This window comes from Poecilia latipinna, unplaced genomic scaffold (genome assembly GCF_001443285.1).
Source record: "Poecilia latipinna isolate Pla-1442-1.1 unplaced genomic scaffold, P_latipinna-1.0 Scaffold1368, whole genome shotgun sequence".
NCBI lineage: Eukaryota > Metazoa > Chordata > Actinopteri > Cyprinodontiformes > Poeciliidae > Poecilia > Poecilia latipinna.
Genome location: NW_015113984.1, coordinates 36,322 through 42,941, shown reverse-complemented (window position 1 = coordinate 42,941; position 6,620 = coordinate 36,322). Strand labels below are relative to the sequence as shown.

The 6,620-nt window shown below is 39.1% G+C and overlaps 1 protein-coding gene across 1 annotated transcript in view; it reads right to left on the bottom strand.

Moving 5' to 3' along the window:
- Positions 1–606, bottom strand: part of LOC106962082 (uncharacterized) — an 84,680-nt gene extending 84,074 nt beyond the window's left edge. The window contains exon 1 of the mRNA XM_015056245.1: positions 253–606. The gene's annotated coding sequence lies outside the window, so the exon portion shown is untranslated. The remainder of the gene's footprint in view (positions 1–252) is intronic.
- Between the last annotated feature and the right edge of the window lie 6,014 nt (positions 607–6,620).

Here is a 6,620-nt window from a genome sequence, read left to right as displayed (position 1 = left end):
CCAAAAGGGATAGTGTTCCCCCCCTCCCAAGCCACCCCCTTGTTCCCCCCCCCCCCCCAATATTAAGTTGAGCTGGAGAAGTTGTCAAACGTAAATGCTTAAATTATCTTGTGTTAATCATAACTTATTGATGATGTTGTTAAAAGGGCGGTGCAAATTCAAAAACAGCATTTAAAAAAATGATCACGAAACTTAAAACAAAACAAAACAAAACAAAACTAATAAAAAAAAATCTGAGAATAACACACTAACCCAGAATCTCCGTGGATTAAATCCAGAATCGAGTTGGCTCCAGAATCACATCCACTTTAAAATGTTCCAAAGAGATGCGCCTGGCGGAGGTGCACCGGCTCCGGGAAGCGATAGATCCAGCGGGAAGACAAAACACAACGCGGCCGGGGTCCCTGCACGAGCTCCGCGCTGATGTTTTCATCAGCGTCGCTCTGCTCGGAGGCAGATGTTGACTGATTCTTTATACCCAATTGAGTCGCCTTGACTTCCTCGCGTTTCAGGTGGCGGATTCCTCTGAATGACATGTCGAGCTCTTCGCACGCAACTCGCTGCCTCGCAAAAACCGGCGCGAGCGCACACACCACCACACGAGCGCACACACACACACAGAACAGGAGCGTATGCTGCTTTCAAGTGCTGTGCGTAACGTGGGAATTGGTCGTTTTGTTGTGGTTTGAAGATTATCGAGACTGTGGTTCCCACACTGAGCATCCAGCTTGCGAGGGGGAGTTGGGGTCGGTGTGTGGGGGGTTAGGGGGGGTCTTATGAAGTCTGTGGCTCCCATCTCCTCCATGTCGAGTACTGGGGGTGGGGGGGACGTCAGTGTCTCCTCACCCCTGCCATTGCACATTCATATGGAGAAATCTTATAAACACACAAGCTTGTATTAATTAGTCCCTCGTGCTTTTCATTGACATCGTTGTTGTTACATATGTTGTTTGTGCTGTGGTTTCTTGATTCTTGATTTTTTTTTTCTGCAAGTGTAGAAGCAAATTTCTAGGGTGAATTATTATGCACTATTTTCACTCTATTCTTTTCTTCCACTTTTCCTTTTAACTCTTTACTTCACCTGTCATCCTTCCTTTTTTCTCTCTCTTTTTCAGTCTTTTCTGTCACAGTTTGCATTGCATTTGAAATGACCATATAGCATTTTGTAATACAGCTATATGAGCTATTATTGTTGTTGTTTATTTATTTAAAAAGGGACAATTCACATCACATAGCATGCNCGACGAGCAGGGGAATCCCTCCCGCCAGTTGCCTTGCAGGGAGACCGGCAGTCTGATGCATTGCATTTGAAATGACCATATAGCATTTTGTAATACAGCTATATGAGCTATTATTGTTGTTGTTTATTTATTTAAAAAGGGACAATTCACATCACATAGCATGCTAGAGGTACCCATAAAGGCCAGTTGTCATTTTAACGCTACTATATCAAATTTTATCAAAGCTGTGCATACCTTGTTGCTAGAGGCATACCAATTAGAAATACAAATAAACCATTTTTTGTTTGTTTCTTTTCCTGTAAATATCACCAAGTTTAACATGCAAAGCAGACATTTTGGATTTTGAGGTGAAGATTGGGAATTTTCCTCTTTTAAGCTGAAATATGTGAATAAAAATTAAATGCATAATTATACTTTGTTTGACACCAGTTATGCAGTGTCAGTAGAAACCTATGTTTTTATTATTATTATTATTATTATTATTATTATTATTATTATTATTATTTTCAGTGGAAAGTATAACGTACTGTCCCACTGTAAATTTTGTTTTAAATGTCTTTCTAGATGCTTGTGCTTACATAAGTAATTTACAAGGGCGGTTCTTGCTCTAAAAGTTTGATAAGTATTGCATTTGGATTTTTTTTTTTTTTTTTTTTTTTTTTTTTTTTTGTTAATCGTTTTCATAAGAAAAAGAGGAAAAAAACTGGATGTGTTGAACTGGATTCCAATCCCTACCATGTTTTATTTCGAAAGAAAAACTCGGCTAAATTTCTGCATTATGTTTGTGTGAATCCCCGTTTAGTATTTGTGGTGATATATCAGTTTTTATCTTTTCGAGGAGCACGTGAAAGCAGCATATGCTTAAAACGGCTTGCGCGAACTGCCGCGTGCGCATACACACACAACGAGAGGGGCGGGACCTCGCGCTCACTACAGCGGCTGTCGCCACTTTCAAACTGGACAGTCGAGACTGCCGACGCGAAACTCCGGTGGAGAACCGGAGACTCGTGTCTGGGAAACAGCGGCTTCACATCCAGGCACGAGCCTTTTTTCTTTTTTTTTCTAATGGACTAACGGGGAAGTCTTTGAACCAACTTAGATGTAGTTTCCAGCAACCGGATGGTTCAGCGGGAAAAGCGTGACAGTTGCGTCAAACGTGAAAGAAATCCTTTTGTTTACCCTGGAATCCTCTTCAAAACAAACACATAGTGCCTCTGTAAAGTCGCGAGATTAAAGTTTGGCGCCTGCGTGGGTTGTTTACATGAAAGTATCATTAGGAGTGACTTGGGACTTACGAAACTGCACTGGGTGTACCTATTTTTACATTTATCACTGGAAGAGCTGCGGTTATCTTCAGTCACCTGACTCGGATGCCCCATTTCTGTTTCCGTAGCCTACTATTTAAATCTAATAATTTGGTCAGATACTCTCCCAAAACACCAGCCTCAACTTCCAAGGGTGGAGGCTCTGACGTCACAGGGGCTCCGGAGAGAGCCACTCCTTTTGTCGCCACACAGAAACAAACATCCACCAAAAGAAGCTCGTTCTGCACAAGAAACAAACAAAAATAACTACACTGCATTACAACTACATTACAAAAGAAAACACTAATACGACCCTAATAGATACAATTTAAAACATCCATAATCGATATAGAAACAGTCAGTTTATATAATGTGATTTACATGCTTGTTTTTAATGCCTAGAAAGAATCTGAAAATTATTTGTTTGTGGCTTTATAAGTAGAGTAAAAGTCTTAAAATCTTTCTTACAGTCCCTACATCGCGCATACCACAAGGGGGCGTCCATTTTCTTTGACAAAACATTTAAACAAAGAGAAGAAAACGTACCGCGTTCAACTTGGAGAACATATCCGAATGTGGCCATACGCACTGTAAAGTTTTTCCTTTTGTGGTTGATAATGAACTTTTGGAAAGGAAAAAAAAAACGACTTTTGAAGAAACCGCTAGCGTTAAAATTTTCTTGTTAGCACGAAGTATTTGTTTCCATGTGGTAATATGTTGTGTTTGCTCCGTGGAAATTATAAACATGATTCTTTAAGTGAATAGGCAAAATAGATTTTAAAAGATTAAAAAAAAAATAAAACAAAGAGGCTTTCAAAAATCCTATCTCAAGAGATTAAATTGTCTCGATAACAAAATTGTCCTGTTGTCATGAGATAACCTCGGCTCTCTTATGACAAAATGCTAATTTCTAACGAAGGGGAAGCCACAAAAAAACCTGAAAATATAATAACATTAATTCATAAGTTGGCTCATGTTGTCCCCTGCTTGCGCTCTCTTGGGTGAAAAGACATTTTACTCTAGATAAGGTAAAAAAAATAAAATATAATAAAAAAAAAGATATTTTTTACAACTGAGCTGTAGCTGCTACATTACAAAACATTTTATCTGCTCTATTTTCTACTACCAATATTGTGAAAAAGTAATTTATTTTTCTTTTCTGTTTAGCTTTAATTTGGACTCATGTATAATTAAAATAATGTTAACGTAACTGAATAAAATCAGCCGATTGAAACTCTTGGTATTGTCAGTGAGAGACGTGCAACCAAAGATGTAAACGCCATCTTTCCAGCCTTAAGGTTAGAATTTATGAATATCTTCTCTACCGCCCACAAGTATAACGCACAATGGCACAAAGCTAATGTGAAGTGGCCCTTTCAAATCCACAGGGATATGCATAACAGGCCTTTTCTTGGTCATCTTTAGGTAAAGGTGTTGACGTACGCCCTCTTCTTTATGCCTTTTATCTTCTCTTGACTCGAGTTTCTATAACGGCCCCTTAGATGGGGAAGAGAGGAAAAGAAAAAAGATTCAGACGGGAATGGTTTGAATAATTTTTGATACCTGTCAGGCATATAGGCAGGTATAGAGGGATGTAATGCGGCTCAAGGAGTTTGACGTCAGCTGTTTTTATTAGCTCTAAAAAATTTTGCGTTGTGATTGTTTTGCTGAAACTTTGATCTGCAGGCTAATAAAGCCTGCTGACAGCATGTAGCTGTCACTGCCCATTTCGACAGCAATAAAGTTGAGTAAAATAGCTATAATCACCTCTGGTCCTTATTAATAATGCATGTAGTATGGGGGGGAGGAGAGGAGAAAAAATAATGGTGGTGAAGTTACTATGAGAGCAAACGAATCCATGTGTTCCCAGTCTACTCTTCTGACAGGCCTGACATTGTAATCATTAGCATGAAGCAGTCAGGTTGCGCTAGTGACAGCGCACGTGGCACTTTACCAGGGGAGATGTTTTATTTGTTGTGACAGGTGAAGCTGTGGATCCATAGAGGCCTTGTTAAGACTGTCAGTTGCTGCCATTAAAGCTACAGGGAGCTTTGGTATCGTTGCAAATCCACAGCCAACATTATCCAAGCTGCCTTCCAGATTAGCCCGGGCTTAAACTTCCGATAACCCTACCGGGGCTGACCTTTGCACGCAACCCTGAATGCGTCTCCATACAGCGTGCCTTTTTTTGTGTGTGGTTGAACACGCGTTTAGGAACAAGGAGCTCGGAGACGAACCGGGGTGGACCTGCTGAAAGCCCCCGCTTGCCAAATGCAATAGTGTGGCTTTCATTGATTAAGACGTTTCCATTAGTGTCGCAGTGTGATTCCGTGGAGACATGCGGGGGGCCGTGACACGACCGGTCTGATCGTGATGGACGTTCATAATTGATGGGAGGGTCAGGATCGGAAAGTAGTCACACACATACACACACACACGCACACACACATGCACCCGCTGATCCCCTGTCACTGTCATTTAGAGCAAACTCTTTCTTATTAAGGACCACATGACTGCTCAAATGGAAGTAAAGCTATCTGCAAAACAAAGGACACAATGCGCAGTGTGTTCCGTTTGAAATGGCTCAAGCTCAGTCAGATTGGATGGAGAGTATGTGTCAACATCAATTTTCACTGTCTTGCCGCAGATTCCCAATTGGATTTGCATCTTAGGACTTTGACTGGGCCATTCTAATGCATCAACTTGCTTTGGTCTAATCTAGTGATGTCTGAACGTTTTGCCATATGGGTCAAAATCTTCAACTGAAAAGTACTTTGGGGGCCAAAAAAGAAAGTTTGTATGTTCTTAATTATAAACCAAAAACATGTTTAGATATTTTTTTTACCTGCTCAACAATGAATATAGAACTTCTTCCACATATTTGCTGTTTACCTTATAGGGACAATATTATATATTTTCCAGGTATGTAGTGGCATTATATGTACAATCAAGTAATTTTGTTACCTATATACATATTGTATATGATGTAAAAGAAATTTGACTTTGTAATTTAACGCCTTAAAATTGGGACACTCTCTTTCTGAAACTCCACCTTCAGGCAGTCAATATATTATTCCTCTATGAACTATTTAACAATGTTCTCCATACTGAGCTCAACAGATATGTCTTTTAAATTAAAATTAAAGCACCTTTAAAAATTTTAATTTGAAAAACTTCTCAATCAAAAAATGTTTTGAGATTAAAATACAATCATAAATCAATTTATGATTGTATTTTAATCTTAGGTGTAAGGTGTATGCAAGTGTTCAACCAACAATAATGCAGCTTATTTATTCAGATTTTATTTTTTTCAATATATTTTTTTCCAATTGTATTTTTTCATATTTCATTCTTTGAAACTTGGACTTTTCTTGAGATAATATTGGAACAAATTTCTCACCGAACACCTGGACTTACACTGACATTAAATGACGCACATGATGTGATATGTGAACACATTCACTAATTAGGTGACTTCTGGCAATTATTAGGCCTGGACTCAGAACATCCACGACACACTTCCAACATTAATATTAGTGAAACATTTCAAAAACCATGTTTTGTTTCCTTCCTCTTCGTAATTATGCAATAGTTTTGTGTTAGTCTATGAAGAAGTTTGCGGTTGTAACGCGACAAAATGCGAAAAAGTTGCAAACTTTTGCAAGACCGAGTGTAAAATAAACCACAGGAAAGTGATTGAGTCACATGCAGAAGTTGTTGAAAACTCATCATTGGGCAGGAAGTATAGAAGAGCTGGATTTGGTGTGGAAGTGGAGCCACTTTATGAGCCCTGACATGCAGAACATTGTTCAGCCAAAGAAAAAAAAATAAAACAGGACTGAAATTATTTTATAAGATGTGGAGCATGTTCTGACTTTTATGGGGCATGTTTTTAATATTAAGGTTTGAGCTGTTTGCTCTAATTTGGTTTAGTTGTAAAGTTGCCGAGCAGTCCCACTCCCCGAACGTCAAGTGTTTAATACCACATCTTTATCAGGCTGACATTTGTTTGGGGACAATAAGCCGATCTTCTTTTATCTCATGGGACTGCAAATCTCAAATCCGGAACAGCATT